Source organism: Manis javanica, chromosome 8 (assembly GCF_040802235.1).
Source record: "Manis javanica isolate MJ-LG chromosome 8, MJ_LKY, whole genome shotgun sequence".
Classification (NCBI taxonomy): Eukaryota; Metazoa; Chordata; class Mammalia; order Pholidota; family Manidae; genus Manis; species Manis javanica.
Window position 1 is genome coordinate 81,603,382 of NC_133163.1, and position 21,317 is coordinate 81,624,698.

The 21,317-nt window shown below is 43.2% G+C and overlaps 3 non-coding genes across 3 annotated transcripts; 1 reads left to right on the forward strand and 2 right to left on the reverse strand.

The window, feature by feature from the left end:
* Nucleotides 1-919: 919 nt before the first annotated feature.
* Nucleotides 920-1,001, forward strand: TRNAL-AAG (transfer RNA leucine (anticodon AAG)). Its single transcript has one exon. It is a non-coding gene; the product is annotated as a tRNA-Leu (tRNA).
* Nucleotides 1,002-2,880: 1,879 nt separating this feature from the next.
* On the reverse strand, nt 2,881-2,952 carry TRNAP-AGG (transfer RNA proline (anticodon AGG)). Its single transcript has one exon. It is a non-coding gene; the product is annotated as a tRNA-Pro (tRNA).
* Nucleotides 2,953-3,274: 322 nt separating this feature from the next.
* On the reverse strand, nt 3,275-3,347 carry TRNAT-UGU (transfer RNA threonine (anticodon UGU)). The gene has a single exon. It is a non-coding gene; the product is annotated as a tRNA-Thr (tRNA).
* Nucleotides 3,348-21,317: the final 17,970 nt, after the last annotated feature.

Genomic DNA, 21,317 nt, shown 5'->3' on the forward strand with positions numbered 1-21,317 from the left:
AATTTTAGCCACGTCCACAGTTGGCAAAAAAGTTTTTTTTAAATAACTGTGTGCATGGGGTGACGCCTAATGGTTGAATATAATCACTGCAGACTCCTTCGCCCGGTCCTAAAGGCGACGCTCCTAGACCACTGATTTTTTTTCGGAAAAAATTTCAGACATCAACGAGAAAACTTCCCTGTACATTTCAGCTTTCGAGTGTGCCCAAGAGGTTGCGGGAATGTGGGAGGCAATCGCACCAGGGGCAGTCCCGGGCTGAAGAGTTATCCGTGGCAGCGGGGAGAGAAGGGGATGTGCCTCCCTGGGCAGGGCGTCTCCTTAACGGGGACTGACCACGCTGCCCGCGGCCGGCAGAGAGCAGGCACTGGGCCGGAGGCTTCTTTTGGCCTCGGCATTTTACTGACGGTTCCTGCGCTCTGCCAGGCCGGTACGTCTCCTGGTCCCGCCTTGGACTCGATGGAACACACCGGGCGGAAACCTTCCCGTCTCCTCCAGGCAGACGAGGAGCCCTCTCGCCGAATGATCCCAGACTCATCATCCTTGGCGTAGCGAAAGCTCTCGCCCCGTGGCGTTCTACATGGGATGAAGAGGGTCCCCTGGAACAGGAGGGCCCCGCCTCTCCCAGGGACCAGCTGTGCCCGGCCCAGGGCGGGTGCTGAGTACACGTTATACCTAGCAAAGGTTGTCCTGCCTCCCGGGACAGGACAGGACGTGTATTACAGTTCTGTCTACTAACCTTGGGTACCTTGGCTTAAAAGAAGAAAGAAAAAAAGAACAGAGAAAAAAAAGAGATACGAAATACTCCATAAAACTATAAATATATGAACCGCAGGGTAAGGCGGAAGGGGTTGGGAACGTGTTGGGTGTCAGGGGGAGAAAATATACAGTAAAGACTATGCTGCAACACACTAGCCGTCCGGGTAGCGTGGCCGAGCGGTCTAAGGCGCTGGATTAAGGCTCCAGTCTCTCCGGAGGCGTGGGTTCGAATCCCACCGCTGCCACTCCATTTTTGAAGTCGTTTGTGCCAGCCACAGCTTGCACTGGTGCGACCACGTTAACAAGCTTCTGCCATTTTTCATACTTCTTAGTCTTTCATAATTCAAGGTTTTTAGTTGAAAGACAGCATCACAGCAAGATCATAATGATGCGTCTAATTCCATGGTTTCCCAGAGGTAAAGTGCTAGGCCTTGAGTATCATAAACTCTTAAGGTTTGGTTTTCCTTTCTTCACTCAGAACTTGTCTTGTTATTGGCACTGTTCTGTTGAGGAGCACAGAAAAGATGAATAAAACATGACGCCTGCCTGCAGGGAAGCTCACGGAACTGGAAGAGTAAGCCTTACAATTACAAAACGGTCCTGAAACACTGAAAGACATCATGTGGCAGAAAACAAATTAAGGGAGGCACTGCAGTTTTGTGGGGAGGCTGGTGAGGGGCTGGTTGGCGGGCTCTGCTGTTAGAATACCAGAGTTCCAGTTCGCACATTACTAGCTATGGTGGACTTAGGCAAGTTGCTTCTCTTCCCTGTGCCTCAATTTTCTTATGTGTAAAACGGAGATAATAATAGTATATATTTCATGGAGGTATTACGAAAATCAGTTCATAAACGTAAGGTGCTTAGAACAGAATCTGGCAGTCAAAAATGTTTTCATTACTTAAACTCACATTTTGCCACATTTAATACCACAGGACCTGCCATTTCTTTTCTCCCATCTGGGTTGAAATTCCACTAAAGATTAGATAGTGAAAGATCAAATATTGTCTACAGAAAGCTACAGGAAAAAAGTGTGTAATGTGAAAGTGTTATTACCAGTACAGGTGCCTGTAATTCTGGTGCCACAGATAAGCAGTTTGGTAGTTTCTTATTGAGGAGAAGCCTGAATTGGGTACTTGGGCTAAAGTAGAGAGAAAAAAATCAGTTGAGATTTTCCATTTGCGATGTAAGCTCATAGCCATGGCTTTTATCCTTTGGTAAGATTCCAATCTGAGTCTGGAGAAGCCAGGAAGAAATGCTGTTTAATTGTGACTTCTGGAGGCTATCAGGTGTGTCCAGGAATATGCTGATATACATTCATTCATCACCTGCTACATATCATATATAGTGCTACATGTTGAGGGTATAGTAGTGAGTGTAACAAAATCTTTGGCCTTCTGGAATTTATGTCTATATGGGAGGAAAGAGAATTTAAAACAAATAAATGTGTGTAATAATGTCAAGTAGTTATAAGTGCTGTGAAGAAAAATAAAGTAGTGTAGGGAGTAGTGACAATAGGGCACTATTTGGGAAAGGGAGGTGAGGGTAGATGTCTCTAAAGAGGTGACAGTTGAGTACACAAGGAGTAAGAGAGGAAGTTATACAGTTATCTGAGGAAATAATATTCCAGGAAGAGGAAACAGCAAGTGAAAAGTCCAAATAAGAAGCAAGGTCCATGTATTTTAGTAACAGTAAGAACAGAATGAGAAGAAGGGAGTAGGAGTTGAGATCAGAGAGAAACATGCAAGAGCAATATTATAGATTTTAATCAGTGTGAGAAAGTATTACATGCTTTTGAATGGAGGAGAATACTGTTTTATTCATAGTTTAATAGAATAACTCTGGCTGCTCTGTAAGGAGTACAGAGGAGCAGGAAGATGAGTTAGAAGGTACTGTGGGAGGCAGGAGGGGAGCTTGTTACCATCTCCATTTCCCAAGGGATGCACTGAGAGCTCCAGGAAATTATCTGCTCTCCCACCTGCCCTGACCACCTGCCAGGCAGGAACAGTGGGGAAAAACTTCGTCAGATAGAATTCAAAAGATAACTTCGGCCTGTCTCTGCTATTTCACATCGCTAGGGAGCTTTTGGTTGCAGAGATATTTTTTAAAGGTATTAGACGAAAAAGAGGGCTCGTCCGGGATTTGAACCCGGGACCTCTCGCACCCTAAGCGAGAATCATACCCCTAGACCAACGAGCCGCAATGTTACGGGCTTCTGGTTTCTCCTTGAGGTTCGTCACGTCAGGAGGCGTTTCCTAAAGAGCTGCATTTGAGATCCTGCCGTTAGCAGGAAAGAAAGTTTGTTTACCCAGCAAGCCCGAGCCTTAGGCCGGCTGAGTCACTTCTCCGTTACTGTGGTGGATCCAGACCGGGAGATGAGCGCGGAAGCAACATTAGGTTTTGCTTGGATGTCGCCTCAGACGATGCTGAGGATAAAAGAGATCCGCCTAGCGCGGCAGCGCCGGCACACTTGTCCGGCCCCGTCCGGCCATCTTTCGGAAGAAAAAAAACGGACAACTCAAGGCCCCAGCGAGATTTGAACTCGCGACCCCTGGTTTACAAGACCAGTGCTCTAACCCCTGAGCTATGGAGCCCTCACTGTTCGGTGCGTTCCTACATCTCACCTTCTAGATGCATGTATAAGCTTAGCATCACAAAGTATTAAATATAATTTCCACCTGAGCAAAAGTTCCAGAACTTCTATAAAATTGGAGCCTTTTTATGTCCTGTCAATCCATCGAAAAGACTGTTTTGAGTAGATCCACTAACAGACTGTCTTCTCTTCCTTCATTTTGATACTGTGCTGAGAAATTGCCTCCTGTGCCTCTGGTGACCAAAAAGGATGCAGATAAAAGAATTTCAGATATTTGGGCGCACGGGAGATCCACCTGAGAAATAAGAGGCGCATATAGAGAATGACTGATGCGAAAGGAGATTCTATGCACTCCTTTCACTTAATATGGTGTTATAATCCGGGGAGGAAGGTGAGAAGCGATCAACGGTTGTCCATTTTGAATCCAGAGCCCCAAGCCCTTAAGTCTGTATTTTGGAATTAATCTCTCAAAGGTCCAGAGGTAGGAGCAAGTAGGGAAAAATGGGTGCTGGAGAACAAGAATTTAATTCTTCCTTCAAGACATGAACAGATTTACATACATCTTTGGTATGAAAATTAAAAAAAAAAATTTTAAGTATTGTGTTTTCACCTTTTAGAAATCTTGTTTATGTAAGCTAGTAAACAGGAACTAAGATTTTACTTAACTAAGAGAGACCTTGTACCTATTTCTTGCTGTAAATATAATCATAGATGAGATCATTGGGGAAAAAAACCCACTGATTTGTGCAACCCCAAGAAGAACCAATTCTCTTTAGTTAGATTTAGACCCTCTGCACAGAGGTCTGTTCTCATATCCAGTATTTTCCACTTTTTCATTTGTCTTAAGATAACCAAGTTTGTAAGAAGTCTATAAACTTATGATTCATTATGTCCTTTAATTTTCATTGTGAAAATGTAAAAAAAAAAAAACATGGTGTCACTGACCTTACACGTATTTAAGAAAGAGAAATTCTCTATTTAGATAGGCAAAGTGAGGCATTTATGACAGATATTCTTGGTTCAGGGATAAGACATGAGGAGGCCTCACAACATTGTCCTCAAGTGAATGAACTTGTACAACTGCCCAGGGTGATGAAGGAAATAGCATCTTCTGCAGCTTGACAAGAGCTGCTCCCCACAATCCTCCCCTGGTGTTCAGCACTCCAGGCAGTATCCTCATGCCCGGAGAGAACCACATGTCTTTGAACCGGCCGCTCTGTGTGTGAGAATCAAGAATCAGATCGCAGTGCCCCATTTGCCTACTCAAGGCATTTCACTCCAGGAAGCCTCTAAGGTGATCAGCTGGACCTAAAGACAGGCACCATAATTCTTAAGGAAATGGCAGGGTGCCCTGACTTCTTTTCTGCGCAGGAACATCAAATTAAAAAAAACTTTGAATAATAGGTGATGTGTTATGTTGGTGTGTGTAGACACTGAATGTGTCATTTAGTGGCTAAAAAACACCTGGGTTTGTGGTTTAACCTTGCAGAATCGCAGTGTCCTTGTTTTGGAAACGACTGTTTGTTATTACCATCATTATTTTATCATCTTTATTATTGTTATTATTTCCAGAGACACTGGCCTGAGGCAACAGTCAAAACTGTCTCCCCAGAAGCATTCTCATCCCATCCCTCTTGTGTTTCTCCTCCTCTCTTGTTCCTCTCTGGTTGTATTCTTGGCTCCAGCTATCTTTTCCTAGAATTCATTCCCTCACCTTCACTCTGTCACAATACAGCAAGCTCACTTCTATTCCCTATATGGACTGATTTCTTCTCTTTTAACTATAGACTGCTTGTTATGAACCTAAAAGGAATTTAACATGCTCAAAGGACTGTTGCAAGAAGAGAAGAGGGCAACAACCATGGGCCTGAGGACTGTTGCAAGAAGAGAAGAGGGCAACAACCATGGGCCTGATGCTTTTCATCTCTCTGAGACAGAGGTGGCTTCAGGGGCAGGGGCTGCACTCCTCTATCAGGATGAATAAACCTTTGACCAACAGACCCTTCCTACATTCAGCCTCTTCCCCACCCCTGAAGATTGTCCCAGGACTTTACACCAGTCTCTCATTCTTCTAGTTTCTCACTGCCCTCAGCCAACTTTGGTTGGCCTGTCTGACTCAGGAGGTTCCAAGAGCCCTTTCCACTAGTTCATTAGACCCAGAAAGCAAGAGCAAAAGCGCACGTATTCTAGAATGCTCTGACCCCTCTGAAATTCTTCTCTGGAACAAGTTGGCCTCCAGCAGGGACCTTAGGGGTATTTTAAATTACTTTTGTTTGTATTTCTTCCTTTTCCCTCCAACTTTTTATTTTGCAAAATTTTAATCTTAGTGTGGAAATAAATGAATATCAGCTAAATGAGTACAAGCAAAGGCTATTTTTTCGGAGTTTGCTCTGGTGAGGGAGTCAGCCATCATCACTTGAGTTTTGGCAGAGGCCCAAAGGCAGAGGAGTGGGAAGCTTTATGTGAAGAAAAGGGAAGGCTTCAGGTTTGGAGGCCTTGGCATGGGGAATCTGTAAGCGGGCTAACTAGAAGTGGGGCATCCTGTGTGACTGGTTAGTGGTGCATATTTGGCTTTCTCTTATTGGTCCTAAGTTGGAAGCAGGGACAAATATTAAGAAACTTGGCAGTTACTCTTCCAGGTCTGATCATTTGAGACTGATTTTGTTGTTGTTTGGCTTAATGGATTGTTATTAGAGGTAGCAGTTTAGTTCCTGTAAGTCTGACTTAAAGATGGCTTCTGAAACTGGTTACTGTACATAATGGGTTGGTTTTCTGAGCTGGTTGCTGCAGGTTGTGGGTCAGAGTTCTATTTTTATACATGGCCTGGCCACTGTCCATTTGTATATTCAGTCTCTCACTAGAGAAAAATTGAAATAACTGTGCAATAATACTTGAATATTCCTTATCTAGATTCACCAATTATTAACACTTGCTGCACTGACTTCGTTTGTTGCCACCTAACCATAGTGTGTGTGTGTTCATTCTAGGGTTATATTTATATATTACAATAGGAGAAGATACTTTCTTTTATTCAACTGCAAGATCCCAATGATCACAGATAATAGCCTTATTTGTTTTCTGTACCTCCCCAAACCTGGCCAAAGGTGATTCAGATTTATTTGATGGATGTGCGATGGCCAGTGTGCTGTCTTGAAAAGTCAAAGGAAAACTCTATTTCCCAGTCCCAAAACACCCCCTGGCTCTCTAAGCCTGGCCCTGAGTGCATAAAACCATTATAAACACTCTTGGATGTTCATTGAATAGCTGAGCAAGATTTCAGCATTTGGTACTCTGTGAAAATGAAGTCAGGAGATAGGAAAAGTAGTAGAGAAATCAAAGAAGAAATTCAATTGTACATCAGACTTGATCTTTTTAAACCCAAAGCAGCCTGACTATTATAATATTTTGTAGGAACTGAGTGACAGATGGGGAAGGATTGATACCAGCAGATGAACATAAACAAAGAACACAGAATGTCCCATATCCTCCCCTTCTCCATTCCTGCTAACCGTACGTTAGTATGGGTTTCATTTCTTTTCACCTGAAGCTTGCAGAGGCAATCAATCAGTCCGGTGAGATTGCACCATGAGTGCCCTTTGTCCTACCTCTTCCATGAAGTCAAGTGAACATTGTAAGGAAAAATACAAATTAAAAATAAGGGGTTTAATTCTCCCTGTTGAAAATAAGGGAAGAGAGTTCCCTCCCTTGGTTTTCTTTTGAACATTTATTTTAGAAAACTTGCAAGTACATTATAGTGCTTTGCATTACTGTGACGCTCAATGTGATAAACATGTGAGAACATACAGAAGCTCAATAAATAAGTAGGGGCTCAATAAATGCTGAAAGGACTATCTGATACATTCATCAAAAGGAACATATTATTTACTAATATTTAGTTTTCAGTAAGATTTTTTATTAAGGTATTATTAATATACACTATTATAAAGGTTTCACATGAAAAACAATGTGGTTACTAACTTCATCCATGTTATCATGTCTCCCCCTTACTCCATTGCAGTCATTGCCCAATAGTAAGATGCCACAGAGTCACTATTTGCCTTCTCTGTGCTACACTGTCTTCCCCATGAACCCCCCCACACACCATGTGTGCCAATCATAATACCCCTCAGTCACCTTCTCCCTCCCTCCCCATGAGCCTTCCCCCACCCTTCCCCTTTGGTAACCGCGAGTCCCTTCTTGGAGTCTGTGAGTCTGTTGCTGTTTTGTTCCTTCAATTTTACTTCGTTGTTATATTCCACAAATGAGGGAAATCATTTGGTACTTGTCGTTCTCTGCCTGACTCATTTCACTGAGCATAATACCCTCTAGCTCCATCCATGTTGTTGCAAACGATACGATTTGTTTTCTTCTTATGGCTGAATAATATTCCATTGTGTATATCTACCACTTCTTTATCCTTTATTCTTATTCATCTACTGATGAACACTTAGGTTGCTTCCATATCTTGGCTATTGTAAGTAGTGCTGCAATAAACATAGGGGTACATATGTCTTTTTGAATCTGAGAAATTATATTCTTTGGGTAAATTCGTAGGAGTGAAATTCCTGGGTCAAATGGTATTTCTATTTTTAGCTTTTTAAGGACTTCCATATTGCTTTCCACAATGGTTGAACTAGCTTACATTCCCACCAGCAGTGTAGGAGGGCTACCCTTTCTCCACATCCTCACCAGCCATTTGTTGTTCTTAGTCTTTTCTATCCTGGCCATCCTAACTGGTGTGAGGTGATATCTCACTGTGGTTTTTATTTGCATTTCCCTGATAATTAGTGATGTGGAGCATCTTTTCATTTACCTGTCGGCTATCTGAATTTCTTCTTCGGAGAATTGTCTGTTCATATCCTCCACCCACTTTTTAATTGAGTTATTTGCTTTTTGGGTGTTGAGGCATGTGAGTTCTTTTATATATTTTGAATGTTAACCCCTTGTCAGATATGTCATTTACAAATATGTTCTCTCATATTGTAGGATGCCTTTTTGTTCTGTTGATGGTGTCCTTTGCTGTACAGAAGCTTTTTAGTTTGATGTAATCCCATATGTTCCTTTTTGCTTTTGTTTCCCTTGCTCGAGATGCATTCAGAAAAAAGTTGCTCATGTTTATATTCAGTAGATTTTTGCCTATTTTGTCTTCTAAGAGTTTTATGGTTTCATGATTTACATTCAGGTCTTTGACCCATTTTGAGTTTACTTTTGTGTATGGGGATAGACAATAATCCAGTTTCATTTTCTTGCATGTAGCTGTCCAGTTTTGCAAACACCTGTTGTTGAAGAGGCTGTTCAATAAGATTTTTATAGCACATGCAGAAGGGAGCCTCAGGCCAATACCTGGACTGCTTCCTGTTGGAGCTAGGGACCAACCTTTACATTGCAATGTCTGCAAGTCTTCTGCTAATCCAGAAAAATTCTGGTGAGGACTTTCAAATGCCCTGAATTGAACATAGAGCATTTGATACATAGACTGGGACATACAGTACTTCTCAAAATTCTCTAACCTTTGGGGAGTTTGTTAAGATTCCAATTCAATACACCTAAGTTCCTGCATTTTGAATAAATTACCAGAAGATGCTGATGCTGCTCGTCCCCAAGCCACACTTGGAGTATCAAGATCTTAAAATAAATTTCCTGTTTGTATATAAATTTTCATCATCTGGACTATTAACAAGGTATGGATAGCAGGAAACTCAGGGTCAAACTCTCCAGCAGTATTGCTGAATGTTAGAACCTAGAATATGAGCATTCTACAGTGAAGAGTGAAGGAAAAACCATGTGCCAGATGAAACACATCACATTGATCTGTATCAGGCATCTTTCCAAAGGTTGTAATCTATTTGCTTCAGATATGGACAATTAAGTGTTTGGCACAGTTGGCACTCCACTAGGAAAGCTGAGACATCTGGCTTGTGAGTCTCTGGGCACTTCTTGAGGGGAATAGATCAAGGCTCCTCCCTCCATGGAAGGATCCCATGAATTCAAGGCAAGCAGTAAATGCTCAAGCAACACCCAGATGATTGAATAGGGGAAGCCCAGTACACTTGTTAGTACCTTCAGCCACAGATATGAGAATGTGATGCTTTCTCTCCTAGTAAGAAAGTGCTTTGAAGTCTGTCAGTTTGGGGAACCTGAACATACAGCGTCCCAGGGTCAAAGGGAGCTCTGGGAGATAACCAGGCTTTCCTGTTGACTGGTTCTTTTAATTGCCTGACCTACCACTGAAAAGATCAGGAAGGGCTCAGGTCACTTTCACCTTATGTGAATTTCTGTATTTTTTTTAAGTCCAAACATAATTACAGAAGCTGTAGTTTATTTAAATGCATATGTTTACCAAATTAGCCCTAACATCAGACATAAATGTGCCTGTATTATCTCATCTGGAAATCTCATCAAAAGCCTCCCCCAAAGCTTAGGAGCTTTCCCATGATCCATCCATAGACCCTGCGTTTCTTGTCGGGCTTAATATTAGGCATAATAATTGAACAGATGTTTTTAATATTTGTTCTCTCCCTTCCTATCCACTCCCCACGTCCTTTCAAGTAATAAAGGCCCCTAGGCCCTTTCTCTCTTTCAAAATGATGCTTCCGTATCTTGCACACTGAGGTGGTTGCACATGATTTCTAGGTTCCCTCCAATTTTAGATTAACGTCAATCTTTACAGACTGTGGCACGTGGCAACGACTTTCATGTACTACTGAAGGCAGTAAGCTCACACTCGCTTTTTTCTGAAGATTCTCAAAAAGCATGAAAACAAAGTGACACTGCTTAGAAGTCATACACTTCGGCCAAAGGGGCTGGCGACAGGTCTCTGACTCTCTTCTCTTTCCCTGTTGTAGGGCGCAGAAGTCACATGTCTGACCGTTCCGCTAGACTCGTTGGTGCCCACTAACCTTCCCTGCTGACCTCCTCGGAGCCTGTGCCTCGCTCCTGACTCTGGCAGCTTCTGTTGAGAAAGGGAACTTGGTTGGAGCCTAGGGGTAAACACCCAGCTGCGCCCACGGAGCTTACAGATCGCCAGTGAACAGGAACTGGAGGGAGAAAACGAGACGGAGAAAAGGAGCCACCGGGAGGCACTACAGGTTGGGTGGGGAGCGGCGGGCGGGGATGGAGGGGGCGTGGGGCGCCGACGGAGCGCCTGGGAAGAGCCCGCCTCGGACCTGGGACGGTGCGGGCGCCTTCCTCGGCGGGGCGCAGCCTTCTGCCTCCGCGCTTCCCCGCCGCTGTCTGTAGTCATCCGTGCTCCCAGCGCTCTATTTCCAAGCAGCTTTTCTAGAACATCTCCTCTATTCGTCGCCCCTGACCCCTGGCAGCGATGACGGGAACTAGCAGGACCTTTGCCCTTGAAGATCCACTGAAAAACCGCTTTGTCTCTGAGCATCCCTGACACCCCCTTCGGGCCACCAGGTTCCGGGAAGGACGTGGGAGAGCCCAGGCCAAGGGAGGCAAGAAGGGCGTGTGGCTTTCGATGGGAGCCGGGGGTGGGGCACACTTGAAGTTAGGAAACTTTCATTAGATTCCTAGGAGAATTTTGGGATCCAGAGACTCAGAAATGGTCAATCAGAAAGACCAAACAAGAATATAGGTAACATTACCCAGAGCTTTGCGCCAAGGAGAGGTCGTTGACAGATTCGAGACCCCGCTTTGGTGGGGGAGGCCACAGTCTAGCTTAGGAAACTTTTTTCTAGCTTTCCCTCTACGCCTTTCGCAAGAAACGGTATGGAGCTAGTGGCGCCGGGCCCCACTCCTTTGTGAGCTGGCGACGCTCCTGGCATGAAACGTCTCTGTGGGAGTCACTCTGCGCCCTAAGTAAGGGAGAGTTCAGGTGCTACAGCCGGGCGGTAGTTCCTGACCAGGAAGGCTGGCAATTAGATCCAACCTCTCTGTTCTGACTGAACCTGCAGAAGGCTACCAAGGTGTTTCCTTTGAACACGGAGACAGATTTGCCAGATCTGTGAACAAAAGGGCGCCACCTACTGGATCTTAATGAACTCCGATCCCATTCGTACTCAGACGCAGCCACAGACCGACCCAACAGCAAATTAGTCTTTAATCACCCGAGAAGTCGCCGGCGGAGTTATTTTTCTGCGTCCTACTGCCTAGGTTTAAGAAAAGGTTTTATAAGTCTTTCAAGGACATTCATGCTTACAACAGTTGACTACCTTATATTTCACTTCCCAAGCGTGCGAGAACTCGATGATTCCTTCTCTCCCCAGGCTTGCTCAGATTCCTAGGGATGAATTAAAACTATAGGGAAACCCACAAACCACAAAGAAAACCCAGAAATTTGAGTCTTACTCTGAGGTAATTAGTGAAGAGAAGAAAAAAGTAACCTTTGTGGAGTAGCGGTGTGGCTGAGCGGTCTAAAGCGTTACGTTTTTGTCTTCAGGGACGTCAGTTCAAGTTTCGCCTCTGCCAGTGGTGTGGTTTATCCAAGACAAGGGCTCTTACAAGTGCAATTTCAGGGCGTATGAAGAAGACGTTAGGAATCCGCCTTCTACATCCAGAAGTTTCTTACAACCGCCTAACACCAATTCTTCTCTGACTTACCTACGAGAAATCCAATCACCGCGGTTTCCTAATTAGCTTCCTGCGCATCTCTTGACTTGCTATTTGAACCCAGCTTCCCTTACGTAGAAGCTTTTGAAACTCAACTGTGTTCCCTCAATTCGGAACGATCTCGACACTCTTCTAAAACCCACGCTCACAGTTAATCATTCTTATGCCTGGTTCAGCCATCATCCGGTCAGGAAGGCTTCCCAGAAACCGCTCCTCCGGGGATACTGGTTTAAGAGCTGCAGCTCTGTGCTCAAGAAATAACCCGCATAGACCCATTTTGGTTTTAATCACTGTACTCCTGTAACTGAATATGATGAATGGATGGATGGATGGATGGATGGATGGATGGATGGATGGATGAACTAAGGAAAGAAAAAACCCAATAATTAACAGGCTTCAAGCTCTACTTAGGTATCATTCCCCACGGGGGTGGGTAAACATATTTTGCATTTGACTTTGCGAGTAGCGTTTTGATTCCAAAGCATTTCTAAGCTGACTCTTGGCTGACTTGGAGTGTTGGGCTCAGAAGGGTATGCAGTGAATGTCGTTGGCTTAGCCACTACCCAGTCCCTTCCAAGTTAATTTATTCATCACAGAGACTGTCCAGGTTTCTAACTTCCCAACTGCAATACCTGTGCAGAACCTGATTAAGTGTAGCAAAGAGGAGAGGATACACTCAGCGTCTGTGCAGTGATGCTTTCTCAGAAAGGTTGTCCCACTGCGCTTTTCAGCTGTTACAGCCCCTGTTGCTCACAGGCCTACTCATGGATTTGACCAAGCAGCTCCCTCAAAGGAGTAGAGAATTTCCCTGCAGTGTCACGAGGAACGAATGAACGAAACAGGGCAGAGAACTAGGACTCCACAAGAACCAAGGTCTTGGGGTTTTTCATTCCACTTTTGGATTCTGCCTTCCTTTTCTTGTCTTTCCTGCTCTTCAAAATCCTCTTCCATGTCCACCCAGGTTCCCTCCATATCACTTTGTTGACTCTTTCACACCAATTCCCTTCCTTTCCACCCTCCTCTCACCAATGAATATCTTGGGCCCCTGACATTTTCACAAAAAATGCCATGCTTTTCTCAGAGATTGAGAGATCAGGCTTGCTTTGCTCCCAATGCCTGGGGGAGATGGCAGCAGGGAGTGTGTGTGGGAAGCCTCTCTACATGTGTGGATATACTGGGCATTGCTGACATTTCCATAATATTACCTCTTTGTATTCTCTGATCTTCACAGGACAATTGTTCTGCCTCCCTCAATGTTTGTTTTCCTTTTTCCTGAAATTTGATTCTGTGCATTATCCCAACATTCATTTGATTTTTATATTTCTATTCATCTCCCTCTAATGATTCCCAGAAACCTAATCTAATTGTTTATTTTCAGCTACCTAGAGAATATCTCATAGCCTGTTATCTCCATACAAAAGAGAGTTAACGCCAAACCCCCTCTCTCCCTTCTCCCACTCGCTTCTCCCCAACAAGATGCTTTTCCAGCTTTTGCCACATCCATCAATGTTACTACGAACTCTTCCCAGGTTCTCTAGAGCTCCTCTTTGGAGTATTTTAATTAGCATTGTTTCTGTTTGCCTCTTTTGTCTGTAGTACCCTCACTGACCTGAAGTTGCAGTCAGTCTCCTTGTTGATGCAAAGATGCTTGCTTCTGTCACCATCCACTCATGCCACTCACCACCCGCTGCCCTTTTTCTTCATTACTTCCGAACCCAATGTACTGCAAGACCACAAAAAGGACACGCAAAATCAAGTTTCATGATCGGCAAAACGCAGTTCTAATTTTTCTTCCTGAAAACAATTAAAATAAATGTTTCACAGTCGTAGAATTAGGAGGGTAAAACTTTCTGGAAATTGATTAGGAGACTGCCGCGAAAAAAAGGAAAAAAAAAATTAACAACATACTACATACACCCTTTGTGCCTGGTTCGAACCAACAACCTAAGGATAACAATAGTCGCTTAATTTCACAGCCCTCCACTCTACCAGCTGAGCTACCTAAGAGCACAGTATTGTGTCATTAGGGCATATTTTTGTGCATATGGTAACAGCTAGTAAGAGACCTGGCTTCTTTGTATTTGAGGCTCTGAGCTGGGAATTCAAAAAAATCTCTGAAAAGTCGAATCCATAGTAAATCGACTCCTGGCAATAGCCTGGGAAATAGGACGTGGAGTCTGAGTAAAAGTGAGAATGGAAGCAGAACAGAAGCCCGAATTGGTGCGCACCTGCATAGCTTCTGGAGTAGGATGCCCAAGTAGTATCGAACCAGTTCTCTCTCCATGGGCGCAGAAGAAACAGAGGTGCCAGGTAGGCTGCAATTGGGAAGTGCGCAGAACTCTAAGCTTCTGGGGCCGTGGCTATCAGTAGGCCGAGGCTAATTTGCTCTCTTCGGCAAACAGCTGTGCACTCCGCCAACTCAGGGTCTACCAGCAGAGACACCTAGCTTTAGGAGGTGATTTTCCTATTAGGATCGCAGAATACTTCTTTTCTTTTTGAGGTCTATTTCAACAGTGGGTAAAAATGGAGAATACTACTACACTACTCATAATCTGAGGCCTCTACTTCCCCCCAGATTCCAGTGAGATTTGAACTCGCAGCTTCTCGTTGTACAAGATCAGCACTCTAACGCTTGAGCTACAAAGTTTATATGCACTTTAGGTTTTAACGTCGAACCTCTTGAGTCGTAAAAACTTCAGCAAATAGCTTTTAAAACTAGAAAAGTTAACAAATTTAAAAATTAAAAGAATTTATTTTGAAGGAAGTACCACTTTAGATATAAGAAAGAAACACTGTACTTGGCAAGGCCCAAACTGGAATGTAAGTCATTGGAAGGGAGGGCATGGAAAGCACCCACAATACATGCTCCTCAACCTTAGGCTTGACAAGTCACTGAGTTCGGGGGACACCGAGGCTGCGATTGGAGCCCTGGGAGTAAAGTGGGGTGGGATTGTGTGCTCCTTACAGGAAAGAAGGATGTGAGATATGGCACCAGCCTCATTGTCTCCAATCTGTTTGGACTCATAAAAGTAAGTATTTCAGTTATTTAGACTAAGACTGGGGTTGTTTTTTTGTTTTGTTTTGTTATGTTTTAAAGAGAGGTGGCTTTCTCCTAGCCCAGGACGTACCCCTCGAACTCTCAGAATTTGGACACCGAGGCAGTGAGGGCATGAAGGCACATAGACCTCCCCTCCGCCTTTCAGAGGGTTAGTCTTGGTCACAGTGACACTGAGCCTAAGATTCCTCCAAGTTTCCTGAAGAAGCTGGCTTAGAAGGGCACTAACCCCTTCTTCGGTCCTTTAAGGCTCTTTACGAGCAACTCGGAGTCCGAGCGGCAGCTGCTTCTCTCTGGGCGGTCGGACTCTTCTACATGCCCAACCTTAAGCCCAGAGCAGATGGAAAGCGATGACGCGTAGGAGGGTTGGGAAGGTAGGGCCGCTCTTCTTTTCTCTCCTCTGGTCTGAGCTCACCCAGGAGTCTGACGATTAGTCCAGGGGATTCGGCTATTCACTCAACAGCTGTTTACCGAGTTTGTCCCCTGTACCACCAGGAACGTGTTCAGCGCAGGTAGACAATATGACCAGGCAGACTAGTTAAAGCCCAGGAGCTTCGTTCCCCCAAGCAGAAGGGACTGCAGAGTAAGGACCCTCCCTTTGCATCCCACGCAGCACCTTCGAGTGGTAGAGAGGCGGACAGATGCAGGCTTCTATAGAAGAGGGTATTTGGGAAAGGGGGCAACTCTTTCCTGACGTCACCTCTGCCTGACCTTGAAGGATGCCTTAAATCTAAACCTAAAGTACAAAGTCCATTAAATAAAACTGAAAGAAAACAAGCATATATGCGAGTTGTGAGGTGGCCTAACAGAGAGGACTAGGGCAGCATTCCTGTTTCTGGAACGCTGTGGTTCAGGTTCCTCCGAATCCGCATGCTGAAGCTCTTGAGGTCTGGAGAAAATTGCTGGGCTTAGGAAAGGAAGCCGAAGATTCTCGACTATTGTGGTACAACTATCTGGATGAATGAATATTTCTAGAGTGGAAAAAGCATAGTACAGGATGGGTTTGTTGGTCTAGTGGTGTGATTCTCGCTTTGGGTGTGAGAAATCCCGGGTTCAAGTCCTGGACGAGCCCAGTCTAACCTTTTCCCTCCATTAGAGCCAACAAACGCTAAATGAAGCCACCACCAGCAAGCTACCTAGATCGACCGAGGTTGAGACCCAATTGAACCTACACCTGTTTCGGGACCAGTTTACGGGCGAGTTGGCCACTTCTGTCAATTCAGACACAACGAAGATACTGCGGCGAACCAACGGCTCCGTCTGGAGATCTGGGCCCCCAGTCAGGCTCCCACAAGTTGTCAGGAATATCTTCCCTGTGCAAGTCTTATCCCAGCACTTGGAGTGGAAAGAGCCTCTATACTTCTCACCAGGGTATTTCACACAGAAAAGAGTGGTATGTTGGGATCGCAATGCAGGGACAGAGCAGAGGCCAGGGAGCACTGTGGTGACCCCGCAGACGTGCGGTGTGAAATCTGACCGCCTCCCCAGAGTCCCCGCCTGGTTAGCAGCGCGATTGCGCTCTGGGTTCCCCAGGCCGTCTACCCCACAGTCGCCCAGTGCTATGGCAGTCTTCCTTCCTTCCCTTCATCCCTCCCTCCTTCCCTAACTTCCTATCATGGCCAGGCAAGAGGCCCAGGGAACCCTCGGGCTCGAGGGGCTCAGACATCCATTCTGTCCAAAGACAGCTCAACTGATTTTTTTTCCAAGCGTTATTTTTCAAAATGCAATACAATATAGAGACAGTAGTCTTACCATTTCTGGCAAGAATCCACCAGACTCTTTAATGCTTTTTGATTGTTACCCTGAAAACCCAGTAGTGTGAGGTGTCTAACTCAAACCTCAATGTGTGCTTGCTGCCGGTTGGCAGCGGCAGCCCCAACGTCTGAGCTGCGGGAAGGATAGGCCTTTCAACTGGCTCATCTTCCCGAACTGCTTGTACATGACGAATCTTTAATGGGATTTCTTTCTGACTCGGTCATGTTCGTCCTTTCCGAGGTCCCTCTCTTGGAAAAGTTATGGGACCAGGCAAGAATAAAGAGTGTGACTGCTGGTTGGAGGGAGGGAAGAGTGAGGGTAGGATCTGCCAGGATGTCCTGACTTCCAGGTTGGTTGTCCCGTTAGAAAGGTGATATATCTTGCCTAAGCTTTGATGTGTTCGCTGAGTGACTACTGGTGGAGATGCAAAGTTGGAAGCTGGATATAAGGTCCTGGGATTCAGTAGAAAGATCCAAACTAAAGAAAAGAAATTTAGGAATAAAAATCACAGGGTGGTGGGTAACACTGGTTTGGTTAAGAATATACAGGGAAGAGCATTCACAGAGAGAAAGAATTTAAGGACAGGCCCTAGTGATCACTAGTGTTCTAAAAGTTGAGAACAGAATAGCAATATGGGGAAGAACAGAGTAGTAAGCCTCTGGCAGTCTCTTGGTCTGAGGACTAATTTGGTTAATCAGGGACTTTTGACAATCTGTACCAGCATTTAAAGGCACAAAGTACAGGGAAGATGACAGAACTGGGTGTGTTAAAGAATCGGGGGGGTGGGGTGGGGAGGTGTAGACATTAGGCAAATAATTTTTTTCAGAGCTTGGCTGTAAAGGGGAGGACCCGGACAGTTCACATGTCTGATTCAGAGGTTTTAGGGTAGTTCACGACTACCTAGTAGGCCCTTTCTTTCCCAGCCCTGAAACCTGGGCAAAGGAGCCTCGGGTTCCCAAGAGATTCTCAAGGGTTTTTACAACCAGCAGAGATTAAAAAGTGATACCATTATTCCTTCCGTTACAGAGGCAAAAATACTGGCTGGGCTCTATACAATCAAGGCAGAGAGAACTCACCAGCACTTGAGCAAAGGCACAGAGGAGCAAATTAAATGGGAATAGCTTGTGGCCTGAGGAAGGGGGGGAAAGAAGCAAAGTTTGTCCTGAAAGCAGAAATAAATTAAAGTGATCTTAGGTGGGAGCAAGGTTTCAAAACCCAAATAAGATTTTTTGACCTTTAAGAAAATCATGTCCACTAGGAACCAGAAAAAGGGAATCTGGCTGAAGAGTCAGCAGGCATTGCTTCTCTGTGGTGGCAGGAGTGGGAACTTGATCTTCTGGGCCCTCCCTGAAAGGAACAGCACTAGCTTCCACAGTGCGAATCTGGTTCAGGCTTTGTTTTACTGCTAACATGCCAGCAAGTGAGCAAGCTGACCAGCATCAGGAAGTCAGGCTGCAGGAGAGCCTGGAGTCCTAGGCCAATCTTCAGAACACAGTGTGTTTTGTGATGTTTCACCTTCCAAATCTCACTACAAATTTCTCCATAGCCCTATAGAAAATTATCTAAATTATCTATCATACAGAAAATTCTAGATAATATAGTTCTATCTTACATAAATCAACAGAATACAAAGTCACCACTTGATCCACTCTCTTTTCTGTTCTCTCTTTATGAAACTTGTATTTGGCAACCTCTTAGCTTCTTTTACAGGTTTCTTATGTCTTTTTCTGTGCCATATTTTGTGTACTTTCAGATCTATCATAGTGTACTAAATATCTCTTTGCCTTGTTAATCTTCTGTGTAATGTATTCAGTCTTTCATTTCAATAATTTTTCATTCTAGACTTTTGTCGGGTTTTTAAAACTGCCCCTTTATTTTTTATCATTTTATCATGTTATTGATCCTTTTATTTCTTTAATCATTCTTAACATTCTTAACTTACAATCTATATCTAGTGGTTTGTTATCTGAACTTCTTAAGGGTCTACGTCTGCTTTTTATTATCCACCAACTCTTGATATTAAATGAGTTTTTGTAATTTAACAGCTTTATTAAGATCATTCAACCATTTAAAGTGTACAATTACATAGTTCTTTAGTATATTTGCCAAGTTGTGCAACCATAATCACAATCAGTTTTAGAACATTCTTATCACTCCAAAAAGAAACCATTCCCCATTAAAAATCTCTCATTTCCTCCCAATCCTCTCCCTGGGTAACCACTAATCTACTTTCTGTATATATAGATTTGCCTATTCTGGGTATTTCATTTAATTGGAATCATGCAACTTACAATCTTTTCTGACTGGTTTTGTCACCTACCATTAAATGAATGAACTTAGTTTTTAAGTTTCATCCATGTGGTAGCATGAATCAGTACTTCATTCCTTTTTCATTGTCAAATAATATTTTGTTGTATGGATATGCTATGTTTTATTTATGCATCCATGGATTGATGGGCACTTGAGTTGTTTCCACTTTTTGGCATTATAATGCTATTAACAACATGTACAAATTTTTGTGTGCACACAAGACTTTTCATTTCTCTTGGGCATATTCCTAGGAGTAGAATTGATGAGTCATATGTACCTCTATATTTAAACTTTTGAGGAACTGCAAGATTGTTTTATAAAGTGGATGCATCATTTTCCATTCCCACAAGCAGTGTATGAGGGTTCCAATTTCTTCAAATCTTCATCAATCCTTGTTATTATCTGTCTTTTCCATTATAGCTTTCCTACGGGGGTGTAAAGAGGTATCTCACTGTGGTTTGATTTGATTTCCCTGATCACTAGTTGTGTTGAGCTTCATGTGCTTATTGACTATTTGCTTAACTTCTTTGGAGAGCTATCTATTCAGACACTGCCCGTTTTTTAACTGGGATCCTTCCTTTGAATTTTTGAGACATAGGTGTTCTTATAGAAGTCCCTGATGAGATTTATTATTTGCAAATATTTCCTGATATTCTGTGAGATAATATACTGTCTTGAATGTATCCTTTAAAGCACAAAAGATTTTAACTTTGATGAAATATTCCTTGTATGTGTTTTTATTTTGGATTGTGCACTTATGCTCAAGAAGGTTTTATGTAAGGGAGTCTTGTGCTCCTGTGTTGAGGATGAGAGTGTTCTGAGAGATTTTGTCTTCATTGTGCCTATGGGTGTTATCAGCTGGGAACAATGCTTATATTAATATATTATCTTGGGGTTTCCCAGATGACACAGATACTGTGTTTGAAAGCAGAGCTTCAATTAAGAATTCTCAAGGATGACTTCTTTCTTGAGACAGGAAAATGTGTTGATTATCTTCCTTTGCTGCAAGGGAAAATTTTTTCCAGCCTACCTTTTTACTGACAATAGGCATCTGAGAAGTGTTCTAGTTGCATGTGCAAGATTTAGTTTCAAATAGTCACTGGAGTAGGCCTAATGTGGGAATGATTATTAACACTCTGGTTACTTGAGCTGAGTAATATCTATCAGAGCAGTGGCTATCATCTGCTCACCAGTTATTCATTCAACAAATATTTCTTAGGCACCTTCTATGTACCCTTTGTTCTAGGTGTTTGCAATACAGTCCTTCAGCTACCTCTTAATTTGTGATCTCTGGGAATAACTTCTATTTTCTTAAAAACTTGGTAATATTTAATGGCTTTATTGAAGAGGATACACCTACAAAACAAAACAAAAACAAAGAGCAACTGGAAATGTAAAGAGAAAATCAGGAAAGTATGGTCCCAAGAAAACCAAAGAACAACACTATTTCAAGTAAGAGGCCAAAATCAGTTGTGCCAAGCACTGCTGAGATTAAGATGAAGTGTAAAAAATTTCCTTATGGAACAGGAATTTGTAAAATAGGATTGAAAAAATAAAATCACAGATTGCTCCCTGGTACAATTTTTGTTGTGATATTTCTATTCCTAATCACACATAATTACCTAATATTTGCACTCATCTTTTATTTGTAAAATGCCATCTTGTTAGACCCACTTTTGTGTGTGTCATATATAGCTTTATTCCAGTTTTTTGCCTTCCATTTTAATCTAGTTAAACTTAGATAATCCTATTTCCCATGCAAGAAGAAGTTTTTGACTACCTATCCTTTTGCATACAATATAACAGACAGGAAACACAGCAGGAAACAAGACAGAAAAACTCCTGCCCACATGGAGCTTACATTCTAGAGAGGCAGGGAGCTCCTGGACCAAGCCTAATCTGAAATCTGCTCTGCTTCCAGATATTTCAGTAGTATGATCACATGCAGTCCCTTTATTGCTTAAAGCTTGGTTTTATATGTTCTGTTGCTTTCATTTGATGGCACTCTTACTCACACAGGTTTCCCCTGCTATCCAATCCACTTCTTAATTTTACAATGATCTTATTGCATTTTGACTCATGGTTTTATATATATTATCTATATATTTCACCCAAAAGTTGTGAGTTCCTTGATGGCAAAGTCCATGTATTTTGTACCTCTCCATACTAACTTACTTCCCAGAACATGGTATTCAATTTTTATTGAATTAAATTGAGTTCAATGTAACTCCCTACAATAAAATAATTTTGAAAGTAGATGGCTTAATTGCTTTATTGCCAAAATAT